Raw genomic sequence first — 13,222 nt, 5'->3', positions numbered from 1 at the left:
TCCTAAAATTAAGCCATACGAGCTAGGTTCTTTATTTATTTATTTATTATTTTTTTTTGACAAAAATAAATACAAGAAACCAAAAAACAAAACCTTTGCTGACTCCCTTTCCCAGCTGATTCAAATGGAACGCTGGGGACACAAAAAATCATGCAGAATTATTTTGAGATTTATGAGCCAATGGAGCTAGATGATTCGCCACAAAATTTGCCTCTCGATAAATATGTCGAAACACAATGAAATTAAACTGATGAGCTAATCGCCTTATATCTGCATGAGAATCTAAATGGAACCTCACATCTTCCTTGAATGCAGTCAATTAGTAACTTAGAATCACTTTCAACCAAAATATTAGCATATTGGTGAAGCAATGTTGTTACACCCCACATCCGATTTACCCGTTTTACTGAGTTAAACTAATCACTGTATGTTTCACCATTCGCGATTATAGTTTTATCTTTTAGGGGGGTGGCTAGAAGTTGACTTTTTATGGATTAACAATTTGAGAAAATTTCCTTCATAAAAGTTGTAGAGGACGTTAAACCAAGCGCGTGCATATGTGGTACGTAAAAATTGGAGTTCGTATGTGAAAGTTATAGCTTAAAATGTGGAAGTTACTGTTCATGGTAATAAAAATATATATATGGAAAGTTACCACTGTAGGTTTCCATTTTGGGAAACCCACGGTAACTCTCCCTCTCTTCTCCCCCGACTCCTTCCTCTTCGGCCCGAGTTTGTTCTCCTTCGATTTCTTCCTCCTCTGGCCGACCCACGACGAAAACCGGCCATCTCCAAGCTCGTCTCCTCCCCCTTGACACATCTGTGGTGGTATTTTGTGAAGTTTTGGCCGGAGGAGCTCGATTTTGAGCCGGGAAGGTAACTGTAGCAGTTCGTGATTTTTGCCGATTTCTGACGATTCCGGCTATCTCCGGTCACCAAACCGGCATCGAAGGTCAGATTTTTGCTGGAGATCATTTCCCGTAAGGTCTTGCATTCCAATTTGTAGTGTGGAGGTCGAATCGATCAAACCCGATTCTAGGGTTCTTGAATTTTTCTGGAAATTTTTCACAGGCTAAATTGGAGCTCTTCCAGGTAAAATAGGAATTTGTTGTAGTTGAGAAAGAAGTTGGATTTGTTGAGTAGATTGTACTGTCAAAATTTGGTGGCCATTGGTGGTGGTTGCCGGTGGCGCGTGGGCCCCACGCGCGGCCACTGTGGGTGGCGCGTGGTGGCGCATAGAGCTGAGTTTTAATTACTGTTTTGGCTCCAAAAATCCTATATTGATTGTAGAATTTGATACATGAAGTTTGGTGGAAATTGGAGGAATTACGAATTGAGTATAAATGGTTAATTATCGATTTACGTGAATTCGATCGCCGAATTTCTTTCGAATTCACTTTAGATCTTATACATCAATGAATGAATAATGTTGGAGTATTATGGATGGATTCGATGTGAATTAAGGAGTTGGATTTTGAAGGGGGACGTATGAATTTCAATTTTTAATTATGGTAAAGTTAATTTCCGTCCTGTAAATATATTTATGAGTGCTATTCGTACAGGACGAGAGGAGCCTCCATACGAGGAAAGTCACGAGCGACGTCAGGATTGACCGCATACCGTGAGTGGACTTTTTATTCTCAAAGAATGATGCATGCATTTATTTAATTGCTTCCGAATGATAAATTGCTTATCGTATTACGTTTTCGAATTTATGATTAATTTCGAATATTATTTTTGCTATGCGCGGATTCAGAATTTATACTCTAATTTATTTTCAAAATATCCGCCAAAGTGAAATATTGGTTTATTATGGATTTTTCTCACTTACTTATTCTGAGATTGAGAGAAATCTTGGCGTGCGGGGTCACGTCTTTGCACACTTGGATTCTTATCTCGTGAGAATGTGGGGAAGCTATACAGATTTATTGGTTTTCAACGATTTTCTTCATCACCATACGTGGGTCATGTGATTAGGTCTCCTCCTCACTTACTTTGTGTTTGTGAGTGGCAGTTGAGGTAGCTTTTCTCCTCCTCACGTGGGTGGCAGTCGAGGTAATGTTCTCCTCCTCGCACAATCTATGTGTGAGTGGAAGTTGAGGTCATTAGTTCTCCTCCTCACACAATCTATGTGTGAGTGGCAGTCGAGGGTAGGTAGAGCCTGGGATGCTCCATTCCCGTATGGTGAACTCTCTTCCCCATATCCTTTTATTGTTGTTCTTGACTAGCGGGGCTAGTCCGATTTCCGTTTAACCAGCGGGGCTGGTCCTATTTCTCGAGCATCGGAATTTCAATCCTTCCTTGTGGATATTTGTGACTAGCGGGGCTAGTCGGTTTTTCTTGAGCGGAGATTCTCGTGGTTGTTTTCTTAATTATTGCATGCATCGGGAGTTTTTAATGAAATAAATGTGGGAAAGTATAAAATCCCTTTTGTTTGAAATTGTTTATTTTTTTGTCCACTCACGCTAACGTTTTTATATATTTTCCCCCTGGGCCCTTCGGTTTCAAATGCCCAGATTGCAGTATTGCTGCTCAGCGTACGAGAGTGAGCCATAGTGACCGCACCTGCTTCCGCCATCATATTTTGTAGGTTACCTGTTTAGCCTACTGTACTCTATGTTAATTTACGTTCCTAAACTGCTCTGATTACTATGGGATTTGTGACCCAAACTTGTATGAATTATAGTTGAGGTCTATGACCTAACCATGGTGATTGTGGTATCTTACATCTTGGAGTCTTTTTTACCTTTAGGAGATTATGTTGTGATATTATTATCTTTAAGATTGGATTGGTAGAATTATGGGAGCAGGGTGGCTCCAGGAGTTTGTGGTTAGATCAATAGAAGTGAATTTTGGTTTTCCGCAGGTTTTTGGGTTGTCCATTTTTAGGGGAGGTTATGCCGAAATTTTTGGTAAACCTTCTTTAAAGGTGGGTCCCGCAGGGCCACTTCGGATTCCAGGGTAGAATCCGGGGTGGGTCCTGTTAAATGTAGTAAGTAAACCATCCCTTAATGCAGTTGCTTATGCAACAAGAGCATTAGTGGCAGGGGCAGAGCCACATAAGAGATTATATATATATATATATATATATATATATATATGCTTTCATAATTAACACTGAGTGTTGTCTTGTTGTAGTAGTAGAGTCACATATGTTCTATTAGGCTAGTACCTGGTTTGAATGCTGATAGGTGCATTTTAATGCGACGTTTGAAGTGTTATTTCTTCATATTTACTTAGTTATTTCCTTAAATAAATCATTCTTCTTTAGCAAAGTTTCTATTTTTAGTAACTTTAACAAAAGTTTCTATTTTTAGGTCTCATAGAGCAAACGAAGCTGAAATGAGCTCAAAAGAGAAAGAAAAGCTAGGAAACATTGGAGAGGGCTAAGACAAGGCACAAGGGCTGCAAAAATGAGCTGAAACGAAGAAATGAAGTTTTCCTGGTCCAGCCAGGAAATCCTGTTCAGAAGAGAAAACTTTGCCAAAGCAAAAATCTTGAGCCAACCAGGAAGCATGATCGAAAATAATGAAGAAAAATGGCATTAATAGAAGAGTCTTGGAGGCACTAGGAGACCTCATGGCTTGAAGATGACACGTGGAGGTGATACGTGCAAAAGCAATTGCCAATTTAGACCTTGAAAAATGTAGTTGTTAGTATAGAATAAGTAGGGATCGTTCTAAACCAATTATTGAGGGTGCTAACATGTGAGACAAGTTAAATAACAAGGATATACAATTCACACGAAAATTATAAGTATAAAAAAACATACTTGTCGAAATTTACAAGAGAATACAAGTTAGAATTAGATTAGAAATCCTACTCCTACAAGAATACATTTTAAGGATTTGCTTTCGCTTTTAGTGAAATGGCTTCTAAATCTTTAAATGCGTTGTTCAAGTGAGATTCAAAGCCCTAGTTGCTTTTTCGAATAATTTGATCACTTTGTTTCAATTTGAGTTTATGAACAATGATTTTCCAAACTTCTCGCTTCTAGGGTTTAGGATTTGCTTTCGCTTTTAGTGAAATGGCTTCTAAATCTTTAAATGCGTTGTTCTAGTGAGATTCAAAGCCTTAGTTGCTTTTTCGAACAATTTGATCACTTTGTTTCAATTTGAGTTTATGAACAGTGATTATCCAAACTTCTGGCTTCTAGGGTTTAGGATTTTCTTTCGCTTTTAGTGAAATGGCTTCTAAATCTTTAAATGCGTTGTTCTGGTGAGATTCAAAGCCCTAGTTGCTTTTTCGAACAATTTGATCACTTTGTTTCAATTTGAGTTTATGAACAGTGATTTTCCAAACTTCTCGCTTCTAGGGTTTAGGATTTGCTTTCACTTTTAGTGAAATGGCTTCTAAATCTTTAAATGCGTTGTTCTAGTGAGATTCAAAGCCCTAGTTGCTTTTTCAAACAATTTGATCACTTTGTTTCAATTTGAGTTTATGAACAGTGATTTTCCAAACTTCTCGCTTTTAGGGTTTAGGATTTGCTTTCGCTTTTAGTGAAATGGCTTCTAAATCTTTAAATGCGTTGTTCAAGTGAGATTCAAAGCCCGAGTTGTTTTTTAGAATAATTTGATCACTTTGTTTCAATTTGAGTTTATGAATAGTGATTTTCCAAACTTCTCGCTTCTAGGGTTTAGGATTTGCTTTCGCTTTTAGTGAAATGGATTCTAAATCTTTAAATGCGTTGTTCTAGTGAGATTCAAAGCCCTAGTTGCTTTTTCGAACAATTTGATCACTTTGTTTCAATTTGAGTTTATGAACAGTGATTTTCCAAACTTTTCCCTTCAAGGGTTTAGGATTTGCTTTCGCTTTTAGTGAAACGGCTTCTAAATCTTTAAATGCGTTGTTCTAGTCAGGTTCAAAGACCTAGTTGTCTTTTGGAACAATGTGATCACTTTGTTTCAATTTGATTTTATGAACTGTTATTTTCCAAACTTCTCCCTTCTAGAGTTTAGGATTTGCTTTCGCTTTTAGTGAAATGGCTTCTAAATCTGTAAATGCGTTGTTCAAGTGAGATTCAAAGCCCTAGTTGCTTTTTCGAAGAATTTGATCACTTTGTTTCAATTTGCGTTTATGAACAGTGATTTTCCAAACTTCTCGCTTCTAGGGTTTAGGATTTGCTTTCGCTTTTAGTGAAATGGCTTCTAAATCTTTAAATGCGTTGTTCTAGTGAGATTCAAAGCCTTAGTTGCTTTTTCGAACAATTTGATCACTTTGTTTCAATTTGAGTTTATGAACAGTGATTATCCAAACTTCTGGCTTCTAGGGTTTAGGATTTTCTTTCGCTTTTAGTGAAATGGCTTCTAAATCTTTAAATGCGTTGTTCTGGTGAGATTCAAAGCCCTAGTTGCTTTTTCGAACAATTTGATCACTTTGTTTCAATTTGAGTTTATGAACAGTGATTTTCCAAACTTCTCGCTTCTAGGGTTTAGGATTTCCTTTCACTTTTAGTGAAATGACTTCTAAATCTTTAAATGCGTTGTTCTAGTGAGATTCAAAGCCCTAGTTGTTTTTTCGAACAATTCGATCACTTTGTTTCAATTTGAGTTTATGAACAGTGATTTTCCAAACTTCTCGCTTCTAGGGTTTAGGATTTGCTTTCGCTTTTAGTGAAATGGCTTCTAAATCTTTAAGTGCGTTGTTCTAGTGAGATTCAAAGCCTTAGTTGCTTTTTCGAACAATTTGATCACTTTGTTTCAATTTGAGTTTATGAACAGTGATTATCCAAACTTTTTGCTTCTAGGGTTTAGGATTTTCTTTCGCTTTTAGTGAAATGGCTTCTAAATCTTTAAATGCGTTGTTCTGGTGAGATTCAAAGCCCTAGTTGCTTTTTCGAACAATTTGATCACTTTGTTTCAATTTGAGTTTATGAACAGTGATTTTCCAAACTTCTCGCTTCTAGGGTTTAGAATTTGCTTTCACTTTTAGTGAAATGGCTTCTAAATCTTTAAATGCGTTGTTCTAGTGAGATTCAAAGCCCAAGTTGTTTTTTCGAACAATTCGATCACTTTGTTTCAATTTGAGTTTATGAACAGTGATTTTCCATACTTCTCGCTTCTAGGGTTTAGGATTTCCTTTTGCTTTTTGTGAAATGGCTTCTAAATCTTTAAATGCATTGTTCTAGTGAGATTCAAAGCCCTAGTTGCTTTTTCGAACAATTTGATCACTTTGTTTCAATTTTAGTTGATGAACAGTGATTTTCCAAAGTTCTCGCTTCTAGGGTTTAGGATTTGGTTTTGTTTTTAGTGAAATGGCTTCTAAATCTTTAAATGAGTTGTTCTAGTGAGATTCAAAGCCCTAGTTGCTTTTTCGAACAATTTGATCACTTTGTTTCAATTTGAGTTTATGAACAGTGATTTTCCAAACTTCTCGCTTCTAGGGTTTAGGATTTGCTTTCGCTTTTAGTGAAATGGTTTCTAAATCTTTAAATGCGTTGTTCTTGTGAGATTAAACGCCCTAGTTGCTTTTTCGAACAATTTGATCATTTTATTTTAATTTGAGTTTATGAATAGTGATTTTCCAATCTTCTCGCTTGTAGGGTTTCGCTTTTAGTGAAATGGCTTCTAAATCTTTAAATGCGTTGTTCTAGTGATACTTTTAGAAAGTATCTATTTTTTAGTAATTGTTTCTATTTTCAGGTCCTCGGAGCTCAAAAGTGGAAATGTACTCACGAAAGGAAAGAGGAGCTAGGCAACATTAAGAGGTGTGAAGAAGAGACAAAAAGGGCTACACAAATGAGCAGAAATGAAGAAATAAGCTTTCCTGCTCCAACCAGGAAACCCTGTGCAAAAGAGGAAAGTGTACCAAGCAAGATTCCGAAGCTAACCAAGAAACTTGACCGAAATAAATCATCAAGGCTTGAAGGTGACGCAACAAGGCCCAAGAACTCTATGGATTAACTTGGATTTTCGGCAAAATGGATAAAAGCCCATAAAAGCCCATTGGATTTTAGGGTTTGTGACGCAAAGAGGTATCCTTGGAGTGTTTGCCGTGAAATACCAAGAGAAAGAGAAGGAGTTGGCTTGAAAATCAAGAAGAAAATAAAAGATTACGCCAAGAGATTTTCTAGGGAGAGTTTTAAGGAAAGAAGAAGTGTGGACATGAAGAAAAAGCTCAAAATGCGTCTAGATTCATTCCTATATTCCCTAAAGGTATTTTGGCCGAAATAAAAGAGAAAAATCAGAATATATTCATGGAATTTCGGCAATTATATATTAGGGAATCATTTTGGAGTTTATGATTGGTTGGATGACACACTAGGGCTTACTTGGCAAATTATCATTGGTGGAAGCTATGTGGAATTTATTAAATTAATTTCGTGGAAAATAAAGGAGGAATGTTTGCTTGGAGATCAAGTTTGCCGTTCCCTATATATACTCCCCTACTCTAGACGTTTTACACACCCTTGAATTCAGAAATTACTGTCTAAAACGTCAAGCTCTCTCTCCACCCTCTAGTGCATTCAATGTTTCAAGCAAGGAAGAAGAAGAAGAAGAAGGAGCCCTGAGCATCATCATCAATCCTCCACCTTGAAGACTTGCTTTCAAGCTTTAAGGATTCAAAACGTCAAGCATCCATCTCCAACTTCCATCCACGGTGTAATTCAACCTCTTTCTTTGAAACCTTGTTTGATTTCGTTGGAATTGTTCTAGTTGACAATGATATTTGAACAAAGTTTAATTCTGAGATTTTATAATTGAATGAAGATTTCGATTCCTATGATTATGATTCTAAGTTGCTTTTGTGAGTTTGTTCAATTAAATTTGCTTGATTGATATCTTTTATGTGTTTATCTTATGTGGTTCAAAATATCTAGGGTTTGCATGTAATTGGTGCTAGATTTAAGTTTATGATTCACCTAATAGTTTTTTGAACTTAAATCAAAAGTAGTAAAGGTTTTGGACAAGAATCGAATTTAGTTGAAAAGGATTGCTATTAGATGAACTTATTCATACTAAGTTGTGCACTTAAGTTGATAACCTTTCTCTTGCTTATTGTGTTGAACATGTTTTGATTAGCTAGCTTTCTATACTTTGATTGCATGTTTGATAGGATTGATTTTTGTGCTTTCACTTAGATTAATTAGTGAAGGAAAGTAAAATATGGGAAATCGTTTGCTTCAAATGTTTCACATGATCAACTTCTTTCTCATGACTTGGAAGAACAATTATAGGGTTGATTCGAATTTGATTATGACTTTGGTTTTGATCTTTGTTTCTTATGTTTCATTCTTGTATTTTTGTTTTTGTTTTTACTTAGTTTTACTTGTTTCTTTTGTTTTCGAAAACCTAAAACCCTAAATCCCCCCTTTAATTCGTATATAATATATATATGTGTAAATATTATACTTTGTTTTTATTTTAATTATTTAATTGTTTTACAATGACAGGTGTACCCTCAATCCCCGAAATAGAACGATCCCTATTTACTATATACTAACGATGACATTTTATAGGGTTAAATTATATGCTTGCTTTGAGCGTATTAATTTTTGGCGCCGTTGCCGGGGATTGAAAAATCACTTGTTGAAGTGTGAATAATTGTTGAATTATATGCTGTTTTCGTAAATATTATGTATTTGTTCATAAACTTTTCGGAAAATTAGTTAATTAATTACTTAGGTTGTTATTTTTATTGTTGAACACAAATTTTAATTGTGAGTTGTAATTTGAGAGGAATAGGTGAAGTCGTGTTTATTAATATGGGCCTAAACCCCTTATTGGTACCTAGTTCAGGTCCCTTAAGGTTGAGGGTGGCCTTTATTAACATTCATTGAACTGTCTTCGCACTTAGAACCTTTTCCATCTAAGTAAGTATAGCCTATGTGGGATGTTGTCTAGGAAGAGGACAACGTTCATAACGGGTTTTGAATCCATAAGTGCTTACAAATAGGCCTAAACCACTATGTTGGAGTAGCTCATGCCAAAATGGATTCTGCCTCTTGTGTTCGCCCTCCCCTACCTGGCCATTTCAGTAAGGTTGCCCAAAAGATGTAAGAGGGACTTTGTGTCTAGACGACTATACTTGGGCCGCACGTCCACTTGATTTACTGCTTGGAATTTAATTTGATATCAATGATATTTATAACAAAAGAAAATGTTGTGATATACTAAGGTATATTGGATTAAACATAGTCTTGGAAAGGGTAGCTGTTTCAGTCCCATTGCACATCGAGACTCCCTGTTCCCGTACCTAAGTGTTGAAAATAATTGTAAATAAAAGAAAAGAAAAGAGATACTTATACATAATTTTCGTAAAATGTGTTATTAATGGTTTATGAGAGTAAGAATTTTATTATGCGTTTTTGACCATAACAGAATAGGTGAAGGACTTCATCTTTAACATTAGTCATCCACCCTTCTCTTTCGTGTGGCGCACCTTAGTAGCACAGGGTGTCTAGGTTGATTGGATACGAGAAGTGCTTTACAAGTGAGCCTAAACGACAATGTGGGAGTAGCTCAACCAAAATCGTTCCTCTACTACCTGGCTCTGTGTGAAAAGAGTTACCAAAAGATTGAGAAAGGCAACTAGTATTAAGGATCGAGCCCTTGGGCCGCACGTCTAAGCTTTGGTTAAGAGCTTATAATGGGATTCAAGCTTTTATTAATTATTTATTTCATACCCTAACTAAAAATGTACATAATTGTGACGTTTTATACTCTTGGTTTGTGTGCAAATCTTGTACAATTTACTTCTCCTCACTTGTAAAGATTGTGACGTTTTTGTATCTGTGTATGGTGAATAGCGAATAGTGACGTTTTGTTGTATAAATTATTAAGATGTATTTAATTTATTATACAATTTACTAACTTCTTTACCTCTTAATGTTGTCCAGGATTTCCATGAATGACCGAGCCCTCTAAGATCCCTAGTGTACGAGAGATGAAGAAAGACTTGCTCGTTTACAGAATCCTCCACAACTTGAGTATCGAAGACCTTCTCCTTTGCTATTCAAAGAATACACATTTAACGAGCAAGAGAAGAGGATCTTTCCTTCTGAGAAGTCCACATCACCTACACCAACTTGTTAGGTCCATAATTACCTAGTAATTATTCCCCTAATCTTGCACTTTTGCTTAGCCTTTGTGTTTATTTATATCTATTTATTATGTTTTCCTTATCATGCTAGGAAATGATGGAGAAGCTTGGAAATGCACTAAAAAGTCAGCCTTAGGACATTTTCCTACTCCGGCTAGGAGAAACTGAGCTAGGCAAGGAAGGAGGAGAGGCAGACTAACCACATGAACTCCGAATGAGTTGAAACTTTCCAGATCCATTATAGACATCCTAAGGATCATTTTTTATGAATAGTGTAAGAGCTAGTTCAGAGTGGAAGGCCTTCAAAAGATAGGTGCAAGTTTCTGACTAAAAGATGAAAACTACAAAACCGGAGCTGTAATGATTCCGGCAGCATTTACGGCCACACCACGGTGAATTAAGCTCTGAAATTTTACCAAGATGATCTGCACTCATGGAGGAACATTTTTTATGAAGAAACCGAATTCCAATTCCGAAGTCTCTGTGAAGATTCAATTGAAGGAAGAAAGGAGAAGAAAGTGAGCAAAAGGACAAAAAAATGGGTCAATGGAGGTCAATGCCGAACTTCCAACCAAAGAGTGTGGGTTGTACAAAAGAGTGTGGGTTGTACAAAAGGGGAATAATAGTTTTTTGTAGTCCTTTAGTGTGATACCCCGGAAATTCGTATTTATTTTCCGAGGATTTTCTGGAATCTAAATTATGGTTATTGAACGGTTTTGTGGCTCGTAGATCGAGCGGAAGTGTTTCGAGCGAATAATTAATTGAAGAATATGGTTTTAGGGGGTTTGCCAAAGGTTGACTTTTTATACGTTGGGATTCTCCGAAAACTTCCACGAAAGTTGTAGAGCGCGTCGATACGAGTTCGTGGACATGTGGAACGCGGAAATCGGAGTTCGTATGAGAAAGTTATGAGCATTTGAAGTTTTGGGAAAGTTCTATAAATAGGAGTTTCCATTTTCGGAAACTTACTATTTCCATTTTTGTATTTTCCTTTTCCGGAAACCAGAAACGCTCCGTTCTCTCTCATCACCCGCGCTTGACCCGACCCGGCTTTTCCGGCGAGCTCCAGCCATCTCCGGCGACGAGACTTTCCAGATCAGCTCTACTCCTCCGTGCGCTCCTCCCTGTGGTGTCCTCTAGTATCGATTCTCGGTGGTAGCGGCGGTAGAAGGCGGTGCAGGTTGGTGTTTTCGGACCCGGCCGGAAAACACAACTCCGGCGACTTCGTGGCTTCGTGTTTCCTTGGTTGAGTTCAGAATAGGCTTGCTGATCGATCTATGTGGTTTGTTTTGATCGGTTTACATGGAAATCGGTTCAACTCAGTTGGGATTACTGTTCACGGCTTGTGAGGTAGTTTTCGATCCCTTAAGCTTGTTTTCTGACTTCGAGCTAGTTATGAGAATTCACAAGCATGCTTAGATGAAGAACTTTGATGTTGGGAGTTTTGGGAAATATTGAGTTTTGGCCGGCGGCGGTGCACCACCGTCTGTGGTGGCGTTCCGGAGGTGTTCCGGCCACTTAAGGAACTGTTTTTGGTATTATATATGTTCTACTCGTTGATACGAGCGTTTCGATATATAATATGCAAATTTTGGAGTTCATATGGAATTGTTATGATTTTTGCAATTTCATACCGATCGATTATTCTATCCGTGAGGATTTGAGCGTCCGATCGACTTGTGGTTTGGTCACATCGATCGTGGACGTATTCCGGAGACTTTGGGAGGTCTCGGATGTGGTTTTGCCTCGATTGGCGCCACTTTGGGGGATTTTAGTTCAAAACAGGGGTTTCGGACTTAAATTGGTTATGAATCGTTACTGATTTGAGATCATTGGTGAATAGGTGCTTCTAAAAGGTGAATTGGACGAGTTGTTGGTGATAGTGTACTAGTTCGGTTCTGTATAGAAGACGCAGCGGGATTCTGAGGTGAGTAATCTCACGAAGTTCATTCACGAACGGGAATACCTTATTGTTTTGAGAGTTATTAGTTAACTGCAAACTATAGTTGGTATTAGTGGCATTTTTGAGTAGATGACTATGTGTGTATATATATATTATGGGATGTATATATATACATACGTATTCATGTATTAGTAGATATGTATTTGCATGAAATATATATGTTTTGGGTGGTTTGTGGATTTATGAAAACAATATGCATGAAATGATGCTTTTTATTGTTTTGGGGTGTGGCTTTTGGAAAACAAATGATTTGTGGAAATGATTGATTTCGATTTGTTTTGAAAAGCGTTGAGATTTGTGTATGAAAACAATAGGCATGAATTGATGCTTTTTATTGTTTTGTGTTATGGCTTTTTCTTAATACAATGATTATGGAAATGATGATTTCGATTGTGTTCAAAAGCGTTGCGATTTGTGTAACATTTTGGGTCCAATGCGACTCCTTTAATGTTTTGCTCCAAGGGACATTGCGGCCCGAGGATCGAAGGTCTGAGACCTTGGGCAGAATATCAGGTGACCACGTCTTTGGCCGGACGAGTGGTTACGTTTTTCAGTTAGAGCTCTAATCTGTCTGCCATATAGGTAATTCATGGGGTAATGGGAATTGGTTATTTACAACTCATGACATTACGTATTTTTAGGGAACAAGGTGTGAGTTGCTTCCTTATTAATGGTTTTTAAGGGGACAAGGTGTGAGTTGTTTTCCTTATTAACGTTTTGATAGAAATCAAGGTGTGAGTTGCTTTCTATGGTACGATTATGGTACATTTGATAGGAAACAAGGTGTGAGTTGTTTTCTATGTTTTACTGATAGAAATCAAGGAGTGAGTTGCTTTCTATGTTTTACTGATAGAAATCAAGGAGTGAGTTGCTTTCTATGTTTTATTGATAGAATTCAAGTGTGAGTTGTTTTCTATGTTTTGTTTTAAAAGAAAACAAGGTGTGAGTTGCTTTCTTTTATTTCTATTTGGAAGGAAACTAAAGTGTGAGTTATTCTCCTTTATTTCGTGTTTTAGGAATTCAAAGCGTGAGTTGTTTTCCTTATTTTGGCGTGAGTTGTGCATGTGTGTTTTGAGTTACTCATACGGGCTTGCAAAAGCTTACCGGGTTTGTTGTGTGGCAACCCGGTACACTATTCAAACGGTGTAGGGGTTAATCCTACAGGTTAGGGTAATCGGGGCTGAAGCTGAGGTAGCGCCTTTGCAGCTTTACGGTAGG

This window comes from Rosa chinensis, chromosome 4 (genome assembly GCF_002994745.2).
Source record: "Rosa chinensis cultivar Old Blush chromosome 4, RchiOBHm-V2, whole genome shotgun sequence".
Lineage (NCBI taxonomy): Eukaryota > Viridiplantae > Streptophyta > Magnoliopsida > Rosales > Rosaceae > Rosa > Rosa chinensis.
Note: the sequence above shows the minus strand (reverse complement) of the source record.